The sequence below is a fragment of the Rhinoraja longicauda genome, chromosome 16 (assembly GCF_053455715.1).
Source record: "Rhinoraja longicauda isolate Sanriku21f chromosome 16, sRhiLon1.1, whole genome shotgun sequence".
Lineage (NCBI taxonomy): Eukaryota > Metazoa > Chordata > Chondrichthyes > Rajiformes > Arhynchobatidae > Rhinoraja > Rhinoraja longicauda.
In genome coordinates, this window is record NC_135968.1 from 12,765,773 (window position 1) to 12,777,106 (window position 11,334).

Sequence of the window (11,334 nt, forward strand, 5' to 3'; positions counted from 1 at the left end):
ATCAAAGGCACATCGTACAAAACAAAATCCAATAACCACAAATCTTGTTGGGAGAGGCAATAATGAAGAGTGCTGTTGAAAATGAAGGAGAAAAGGTTGACATTCGAGAAATGTTTTATTCTTGACCTTGTCAGATTTGTGCTTGGCCAGAGAATACTTGATGCTGTCAGTGGTACTAAAAAAGGGGCCAAGTCATGCATTATTTGTTACTGGCTTGACTGAACTTGATGACAGGAATGCTACAAAAAAAAATCTCAACAGAAAATAATGATGATTAAATCCATAATGAGCGTTTTTTTCTCTCTCCCCAAAGTACCCTTGACTTGGGAATGTTTAAACTAAATTGGAAAGGTGAAGGTCGTCAGCGTGGATTAGTAAAAATAAATAATGTGCACAAGTGGTGTTGGTACCAGAGCAGAAGGTTACAGAGTAATAGGCAGGGGTACGTTAGACTACAAGGAAGGTGAAGCTTAGTTGAAAGAGCATACGCAAAACAGACAGTGCATGAATAAGACTTGTGAGCTGTAGCAACAAATGATTGTGTGGGATTATGATATAAGAAAATAACTGCAGATGCTGGTACAAATCGAAGGTATTTATTCACAAAATGCTGGAGTAACTCAGCAGGTCAGGCAGCATCTCAGGAGAGAAGGAATGGGCGACGTTCAGTCTGAAGAAGGGTCTCGACCCGAAACGTCGCCCATTCCTTCTCTCCTGAGATGCTGAGTTACTCCAGCATTTTGTGAATAAATACCTTCGTGTGGGATTATGATATACATAGAGGAGTACAACACAGTAACAGGCCCTTCGGCCCACAAAGTTCATGCTGATCATGATGCCAAGGTTAAACTAATTTCCTCTGACTGCACGTGAACCATATCGCTCCAATCCCATTACAAAAGATTCTTAAATGCCACTATTGTATCTGCCTCTACCACCACCACCCCTGGCAGCACATTCCAGACATCCACCACATTCAGTGTTTTAAAAAAAACCTTGCCCCTACACATCTCCATTAAATTTTGCCCCTCTCACCTTAAAACTGTGTGCTCCAGTCCCTGGGGGAGAAAGGTGGGTGTAATTGAAGCATGGCTCAAAAAAGGAAACAATAGGGTCAGTGATATTCCTAGATGATAAGTGAAGATAGGGAAGAGAAAGGTGGAGATGGTGTCCCAGTTCTGATGAAGAGAGGATGTCCTTGGAAGGTCAAGGACAGAATCCATTTTGTCTGAAGTTAAGGAACAAAGGTCTCCCATGCCACCAGGGCATTCTGCAGCCAACTAAATGAGAGGAGACGAAGAAGCACATGTGTCGGCAAATTGCAGTAATATTCAAGAATGGGGAACTGCAATAAAGAGAACATTTAGTCTGAAATATGTTTTGGAGTCCTTTCCTGACCAGTATGCCTTTGGCCTAACTCGCTGGAATTTAGAAGACTGAGAGGGGATCTTATTGAAACATATAAAATTCTTAAGGGGTTGGAGAGGCTAGATGCGGGAAGATTGTTCCCGATACATAGAAACATAGAAAATAGGTGCAGGAGTAGGCCATTCGGCCCTTCGAGCCTGCACCGCCATTGAATATGATCATGGCTGATCATCCAGCTCAGTAGCCTGTACCTGCCTTCTCTCCATACCCCCTGATCCCTTTAGCCACAACATCGGGAACAATCTTCCCGCATCTAGTCTCTCCAACCCCTTAAGAATTTTATAAGTTTCAATAAGATCCGATGTTGGGGAAGTCCAGAACCAGGGGTCACAGCTTAAGGATAAGGGGGAAGTCTTTTAGGACCGAGATGAGAAAACATTTCTTCACACAGAGAGTGGTGAGTCTGTGGAATTCTCTGCCACAGAAGGTAGTTGAGGCCAGTTCATTGGCTATATTTAAGAGGGAGTTAGATGTGACCCTTGTGGCTAAAGGGATCAGGGGGTATGGAGAGAAGGCAGGAACGGGATACTGAGTTGGATGATCAGCCATGATCATATTGAATGGCGGTGCAGGCTCGAAGGGCTGAATGGCCTACTCCTGCACCTATTTTCTATGTTTCTAATGAGGAAGGAGGCATTGGTGAATCGGGTCCTGTGAAGGAGGTGGTTATGTGGAGCGACAGTTCCACAGAAAAGTCTTCAACCTGAAATGCAACCTCTGTTTTGCTTTTGTGGATTGCTGACCTGACCGACTTGAGTATTTCCATTTAATCGCAGCTTTCCAGTGTTTGCAATATTTTGCTTGAGTCAGTGGGAGAACACCTGGGCACTAGCGATGATTTTTGTAAGGCTTAGTAATGGATTAGTAATGGAGACGTTGAATAGAACTTCATCACTGGAAGAGGAACAATACGAATGAGAAAAAGAGAGAGGTGGCGAGAGTGAGTGAGGTGGAACTAGTCAGTGACAGGTAAATTGCAACAAACAATCTTTATGGAGGAGATATTTCAGGTACAGGCTCGAGACATCCCCAGAAAGAGAAAAGGTCCAGAGGACCCAAGGCCGGCGTTTCCTGAATGATAAAAGATAAAGTACAATGAAATAAAACCGTGAGTTTTTAATTGAATTCAGCTAAATAATTCTTGAGAATCTTCGAGTCATAGAGAAAGAGTGGAAATGGACCCTTTCACCCACTGACATCGACCATCCATTTACAATCATCTAATTCAGTTTTTAATTCTCCCCACAGGCTAAATGTAGAAAGCTGAAAAGAAAAAAAAAATTTATGTCTTCAAACACCATTAATGGAGATCATTTGGCCCATCTAATGTATTCTAGGTCACAGGGAAATCCAATTCTCCCAATGGTTTCAACCCACATTGCCCTCAATTCTACCATTTATCTGCACTGGGAACAATTTACAATGGTCTATTAACCTACCAACACATATGTCCTTAGGATGTAGAAGAAAACTGGAAAATCCACACAGTAGGCATGGCGGCGGCACGGTGGCGCAGCGTTAGAGTTGCTGCTTTACAGCGAATGCAGCGCCTGAGACTCAGTTTCGATCCTGACTACGGGCGCCGTCTGTACGGAGTTTGTACGTTCTCCCCGTGACCTGCGTGGGTTTTCTCCGAGATCTTCGGTTTCCTACCTCACTCCAAAGACGTACAGGTATGTAGGTTAATTGACTGGGTAAAAAAATGTAAAAATTGTCCCGTGTGTGTGTAGGATAGTGTTAATGTGCGGGGATCACTGGGCGGCGCGGACTTGGTGGGCCGAAAGGGCCTGTTTCCGCGCTGTATCTCTAAATCTAGATCTAAAAGTCCCAGGGGTGAAAATGCAAACTCCACGTAGATGACATTGGAGGTCAGAATTGAACCTGGGTCACTGGAGCTGTGAGGTGGCAGCCCCTTCCTGCTGTGCCAGTCTGTCCTCCAAAAGAGGAAGGAAAACAAAAGGATGGGTAGAGAAAATCAGTTATAATATTAAAGAACGCTACACTTTTCTATCGCCACCTAAAGAGGTGAATGGGCATAACAGACATAACTGGCAGCTCCGTGTTCCAGCCGACAGATGCCACAGATTCCTGGAAAGATTTAACAGGAATTTGAGGGACATTCTTTTCACACAGAGGGTGGAGTTTTTATGGAACGAACTGCCAGAGGAAGTGGTTAGAGCAGGTATATTAACAACATTTGAAATACATTTGGGCTTTTGGGAAAGTTTAGATTAGAAAGGTTTAGAAGGATAAGGGTCAAAAGTGGGCAAATGGAACTGGTCAGTATTGATGAAGTGGGCCTAATGGCCTGTATGACTATGAATCTATGATTTTGGAGCCAGGTTTTTTTCCCCATCAAACCTTTGCCTTCCATCCAGCCACTCACACAGCCGCCTTATTTCAGTAATTCACTTTGAATTTGACGGAGAACAATTGGGGAAAAAAAGGAAGGATGAATGGAAAGGCGATTAGCAAACTTTTATCCTGTCACATGCTTTGTGTTTCTTCCAAAGGTGAATCTCAGTCCTACAATATCTAATCATTCACTTATTTATTATTCATAGGACTGTCTTTGCATAAATAACCAGTGCCTAGCAACTGGATCCATGGTGTTGGTTGCTTCAGCACTAAGTGACATTGATTTATCCTGGAGTAAGTCGTATTTACAGCCTTTCATGGGTCAAAACCACACCAATGGGGAAATCCACATAGTGCGTAGTGTCACGAGCCACCCAGGTGACCCCAGCGTGGGTCCTGAGTTAGAGGTCACAGGTTACGGGGCAGTGTGGCAGTGTGTGTGGGGACCACATTGTCCCAGGGCCACACTTTGTTGGGCACTCCTAGGTCAATCAGGATTCCTGTCTGCAGCACCGAGCTGCCAGGTAAGACACCTCCAGAGGTCCTGCCTCAACTGCTGAGTTACTCCAGCATTTTGTGTCCATCCAACCTACAATCTATTTTCCTCCCCTGAGCCAACCTACACAAATCTGCAACCCCTGGACCCCGATCAGTGTCTTCTACCCCTGACCCTGGGATCCACCTCAGCCTTGCCATCCCTAACTTTACCAACAATATGTATTCCCTGATCTCCACCCTTCATCTATCCATTCCCCAGATGTGCCCAGTCCTGCTCCCCATCCTCTCACTCAGAAGGTCCTGACTGTTCCAACGCCAGTCTGCCCCTGTCGAATCACCAGGCTCCAATCCCAACCCCACCCCAAGTGTACAACTGCTGACCCTGTCCACCTCCTGCCCTTGCACTCCTCCCCCCCCCACCCCACACCTCACAAATGACAGGCCAACCCCTCCCTTCCTTTTGACTATTCAACCCCTCCACCCCCCCCCCCCCCCCCTCCCCGAAGAGATGGGGCCTACCTGAGTAATGTCTGTAAGTACTGGCCCCAACGCCCCAGCTCTGCCACCTTCCCCAGTCCAGCCTCCAGAGAAGAGGACCAGGCAGAGAGTCACCCAACAACCCGTGACCACATCACATCAGGATTTTCACACAGCAGGAGAGCCGCCACGATGGTCCCTGTTCCATCACAAACCTTCTGATACAGCAGATCCATTAAGGAGCACCAGAAGATTTCAAAACCGATCACTTTGAGGAGTTATGTAAGTAAAAATGTATTTTGTTTTAATCAGAGCTGTCAATTTTGTAACATTTTAAACAACAAAACCAAAGATGGGGCTGGTGGGTGGGGAGGTTGGACATGGTGAATAGAGAGTGTGCTTGGTGGGTTTCGGTCCTATTTTGACTCCTCTTTCCAGTCAGGAACTTTACATTAGTTATGTCAAAGCGTCATTGGAGCTGCAGCACCTGCTGGAATGGTTCCTTAAAGGTACGAGTTATGTTGCCCTGGGAAATGAGCATGCAACGCAGTGAAACTCCAATCATCCGGCAGAATTCCTGAAGTACGGCATCTGGCTCACTTATTAATTCGGAATGTGAGGCACAAACTGCCTTGATTGCACTGGGGACTTTAGGCTTTGTTTTTGGTTTTGCACTATATTGATTTTTTTTAATTTATTGAACTTCTTTTTGTTGTTTATTATGGCATCTGCCATGGTATTGAAGTTTACATACCTGTTCTGCTGCTGCAAATAAGAATTTCATTGTTCAGTTTAGGGACACATTACAATAAAACACTCTTGACCCTTAACTCTTGAACGGTGATGCAGCGGTAGAGTTGCGCCTTACAGCGCTTGCAGCGCCAGAGACCCGGGTTCGATCTGGACTACGGGTGCTGTCTGTATGGAGTTTGCATGTTCTCCCCGTGACCGAGTGGGTTTTCTCCGAAATGTTCGGTTTCCTCCCACAATCCAAAGACGCTCAGGTATGTAGGTTAATTGGCTTGGTGTATGTGTAAATTGTCACTAGTGTGTGTAGGATAGTGTTAATGTGCGGGGATCACTGGTCGGTGCCGACCCGGTGGGCCAAGGGGCCTGTTTCCGTGCTGTATCTCTAAACTAGGGAGACCAGAGTATTAGGGATTTGGGTCCAGGCTGCGGTCGGAAAGGGAGTTAGCATCCGGATGTCAGTATGTCAGCATCCGAACGTTGGTATGTTTATGGCTGGAGATGGGGTCCAGAGTGTTTGTATATTTCCTGCTCCCTTGAAGCTCCCTGGAAAATCATCGTGTGATGTGTTTAAAAAGTGAAATGAAGGTGTTTTAATCAGATTAACTGAAGGTAGACACAAAATGCTGGAGTAACTCAGCGGGACAGGCAGCATCTCTGGAGAAAAGGAATAGGTGACATTGTGGATCGACACCCTTCTTCATACTCAGAGTATCATTCTCAATCAGAGTAACATTCGATAATCCAGAAAATCTGCTGATCCGGCACCACCAAAGTCCCCAGGGTTCCAGACGGATTCTTGGTGTTTTAACGTACATTGCTGGTCAGGAAACAACTTTCCAGCAAGCACAGTGATGTCCTGAACCACTTCAAAAACCACTTGATAAAACCTTGTTGAAAAAACAATGCTCTGGACAGGTTTGTATAAATAATTCTCTGTTGGGTTGATGTAAAACTTGATACCTGTTATAAAAATTCTCCAAGCAACCAACTGAATATGCAGTGAGTTTTATTTTGATATTACTTTTCAGTGAAACATCTACAAAACTAATTGCTTCTCATAAACAAGAAGGTGAATCGAACCTCTTAAGGGCCTATCCCAGTTACGCGATTTTTAAGGCGACTGCCGAAATCGTAGGAGATCGCCAAAATTTTCTTTTACCCTACGACAATGACCACGACAATGCCGAGTCAGGTCGATACAAGTTACTTTTTTTGTGAAACTAGCACCTGGCTAAGAGATTACACCATCTTTGGAAACATCGCGAAATTCCCACGCTTACCTGACCGTCAAACTGTCGCCTCCAATCTACCTGTCAAATGGCCTGACGGTAAATAAATTGGTTAAACAAAACTATCTTCTGGTATCTTCAAATGCCTTTTCTTAATTTAATATTACGTGCTTCTAAATGCATCTGCGACAACCTAGCAAACCTGGGGACAGCATGTGACAGCGCCCGCAATAAGCTACGATACCTGGCGACAAGCCAGCTTTCGCCAAGAAATTTCTATCTGGAAAGTTTTTTCCGCGACGCGGCGAGATCCGCTACGATTCATTGGAGACTCCTCACGATCATGCCCGCGACACCCCGGTGAATGTTCGGCGACAGCCTAGTCGCCGGCAGTCACGTTAAAATCGCCTAAGTGGGACAGGCCCTTTAATTGACTCCCAGCCTGGCGAGTAATGTTTCACGTGGTAAGGCAGTACCTTCAATTGTACTCGATCTAGTCAGCTACCAAGCATACAGCTTGAGGTGTCTTGTCGAAAGGAATGATCCCAGATTTATACCCAGTCATCACATTCTGCCAACTGCCAGAAGATCTCAAATATGTTCTTGGGAGAGTTTGTGACTTTGAAGCATTGTGTGCAGTTCTGGTCACCCCGTTAAAGGATGGATGCTGGGGCTTTGGAGAGGGTGCAGGTTTACCAGGATGCTGCCAGGATTAGAAGGTGTTGGACAAACTTGGATTGTTTTCCTTGGAGCATCAGTGGTTGAGGGGAGACCTGATAGAACTATATAAAGATATGAAGGGCATAGAAAGGTTGGACATCCATAACCGATTCTCAAGGAGGCTATGTCAGATACTAGGGGGCATAGTTTTAGGGAGAGGGGCAAAGGAGATGTGCGGCACAATTTTCTTTACACAGGGTGATGGGTTCCTGCAACACACTGCCAGGGGTGGTGGTGGAAACATTTACCATATAGCATTTAAGTGGCGTTGAAGCATGAATCATTGGCTTTTGCATAGGTGCATGGCTATTGCTGGGAATGGAGGGATATGGATCATGTGCAGGCTATGGAGATTAATTTAATTTGACATCATGTTCAGCTTGGGTTGCCAACTTTCTCACTCCCAAATAAGGGACAAAAGGTGATGTCACCGCCTCACGTGACCTCACCCAGCCAGCAGCCACGTGCTCCCGCTCCACCAATGGTGGCCGCCCGGGCCGGGAGGCGGATTAGGCGGCACCCGGGCCACCAGGCCTACACTGTCCGGGCCTACAGCGACCCCCGGGCCTACAGAGCCCCCGGGCCTAATATGGGACAAGGGCGGTCCCGTATAGGACAAACAAATTTTGCCTGGGATGTCCCAGCTATTCCGGGGCAGTTGGCAACCCTATGTTAAGCACAAACATTGTGGGCCAAAGGGCCTGTTCCTGTGCTGTGCTGTTCCATGTTCTATGTTCTATGTCTCCTTGAAGAAATGTCCACCAGCGCAATGCCAGTGATTTAGTGGGAGCTGTCTCATCTAAATCATGCGTTCAAGTATTTTGAACCAGCGATTCTTGATAAAGTTGTTATTGGAAATTTGAAATGTTGTTTGTGTCAGTAATACTTTACTGGATTGACATAAAGCTTAAAAATTCTAGAGATACAAGAGACTGCAGATAGAAACATAGAAACATAGAAAGTAGTTGCAGGAGTAGGCCATTTGGCCCATCGAGCCAGCACCACCATTCAATATGATCATGGCTGATCATCCAGAATCAGTACCCTGTTCCTCCTTTCTCCCCACATCGCTTGAATCCATTAGCCCTGAGAGCTATATCTAACTTTCTCTTTAAAAATAAGGGGTAGGCCATTTAGAGTGGAGATGAGAAAAAACCTTTTCACCCAGAGAGCTGTGAATCCATGGAATTCTCTGCCTCGGAAGGCAGTGGAGGCCAATTCTCTGGATGCTTTCAAGAGAGAGTTAGATAGAGCTCTTAAAGATAGCAGAATCAAGGGATATGGGGAGAGGGCAGGAACGGGGTGCTGATTGTGGATGATCAGCCATGATCACAGTGAAAGGTGGTGCTGGCTCGAAGGGCTGAATGGCCTACTCCTGCACCTATTGTCTATTGAATACATCATGCTGGATGCTGGAATCTGGGGGAAAAATCATTAAAAATTCTAGAAATTGGAGCACAAAAATGAGTTTAAATTGAGAGAGTGCAGCATATCTAACCTGCTGGCCTTACGAATGAGACATCAGACCCTGCCTGACATCACTGGTGGACAATTAATAATTCTCCTTTAGAGTCATATAGCATGGAAACAGGCCCTTCAGCCCAACTTGCCCACACTGAGCAACATGTCCTATCTGCACTAGTCCCACCTGCCTGCGTTGGGCCCATGTACCCCCAAACCTGTCTTATCCATGTACCTGTCTAATTGCCTTTGTATCATGACCAACTTTCACTCCTCAGCTAATGTGACTGAAACTCAGGTGATCAGCTTGTTAATACTTTGTCCGTTGGTACATTGCTGGCATGTTCCCTTCATCACTGCACCCTCTGCAGTGCACAACCATCGCTGCACTCTCGCTGTGCCTCTCTACAGAACGAACTTTCCGCAAAAAGGAATTTCACTGAACCTAGGAACATATGACAAATATCATACCATTGAAAATATTTCTTTGCTTGTCAAGCACCCCAAGTACCTCTTGAGCGGCACGGTGGCGCAGCGGTAGAGTTGCTGCCTTACAGCATCAGAGACCCGGGTTCGATCCTGACTACGGGTGCTGTCTGTACGGAGTTTGTACGTTCTCCCCGTGACGTGCATGGGTTTTCTCTGAGATCTTCGGTTTCCTCCCACACTTCAAAGACAGACAGGTTTGTAGGTTAATTGGCTTGGTATTAAAAAAAATGTTTTTATTCGTCCCTAGTGTGTAAAGGGTAGCAGGGATCGCTGGTTTGTGCGGACTCGATGGGCCGAAGGGCCTGTTCTGCGCTGTATCTCTAAACTAAACTAAACTAAAAGACTGTGAAAGATGCCATGTAAATGCTTGCTCACTAAAAATTCTATTGCATTTTTCCGCGTGAATCGTGTCTATGTACTGATGAAAGTGGTGCCTTCCTCACATTAAGCCCTGCCACAGAAGGCAATGGTGTTGCTATTAAGCTGTCTTGCCAAGAGCCATTGCCAATAGGTCCCAGTGGATTTGTACATGAACGGAGTTACAGATTGCAAACACCGACCAGGATAACTGGCAGCTTGTTCAGGCTTTAATTGCCGAATGTATCTCCCCTTTAGACTGAATGATGCTTTTCATTGATGCCCACAGCCTCTCCAAAACGCTCTGTTTTTTAAATTGCAGCTTCAAAAAATGAGTCAATCAATAAACAAAATGACTCAAATTAATTCTTGGTTTCACCCAAGTGTGACTAGTTAAAAGGATGATTATTTTCTCAAGCTCAGCGTATACAGGAGAATTAGGAAATTAAACCGTTTATTAAATGGCTGTTGACAAGGCTTCTGGAACCAGCACTATTTCCGCTAAGGTTCTCAGACTTGGGGAGTGGAATTTCAGACAGAAATTCGCAGCCTTTTTGCCTCACGATTCCCCTCTCCCTCTGCGTCTGGGAAGGGGAGGATGGAATTGTGCTGATTGAGCCCAGACCATCACACAAACTCCATACAGACAGCACCCAAGGTCAGGATCAAACTCTGGTCACTGGTTCTACCAGCTGTGCCACTGTGCCAACCACATTGACCAGCAGCTCCTAGCCTTTTTTCATCCGCGTCCTAAAACTTATCATATATTTGGACTTGCGGCCCATATTTTAAGATAGCGTGATAAGTGAATTGATAATTCAGTTAAAATGATTCAAGTTTCCAATATGTTCCAATATTTTGACTTTGCAGCTTATTAATCAAAAAATTGTAAGCATTAAATAAAAATAAAAACTCATTGAAAACAAACTGGAAGCACGAAACTAAAGACTCACAAATAATCTTATAGGCAATAGACAATAGACAATAGGTGCAGGAGGAGGCCATTCGGCCCTTCGAGCCAGCACCGCCATTCAATGTGATCATGGCTGATCATTCTCAATCAGTACCCCGTTCCTGCCTTCTCCCCAAATCCCCTGACTCCGCTATCCTTAAGAGCTCTATCTAGATCTCTCTCTTGAATGCATTCAGAGAATTGGCCTCCACTGCCTTCTGAGGCAGAGAATTTCACAGATTCACAACTCTCTGACTGAAAAGGTTTTTCCACATCTCAGTTCTAAATGGCCTACCCCTTATTCTTAAACTGTGGCCCCTGGTTCTGGACTCCCCCAACATTGGGAACATGTTTCCTGCCTCTAACGTGTCCAACCCCTTAATAATCTTATACATTTCGATAAGATCCCCTCTCATCCTTCTAAATTCCAGTGTATACAAGCCTAGTCGTTCCAGTCTTTCAACATATGACAGTCCCGCCATTCCGGGAATTAACCTAGTAAACCTACGCTGCACGCCCTCAATAGCAAGAATTGATGACATATTATGACGACATTGAGTGCTCCAACTGGTTTACCCACCTGCTCATTGCATACTGAACCTAGCACAACAACTG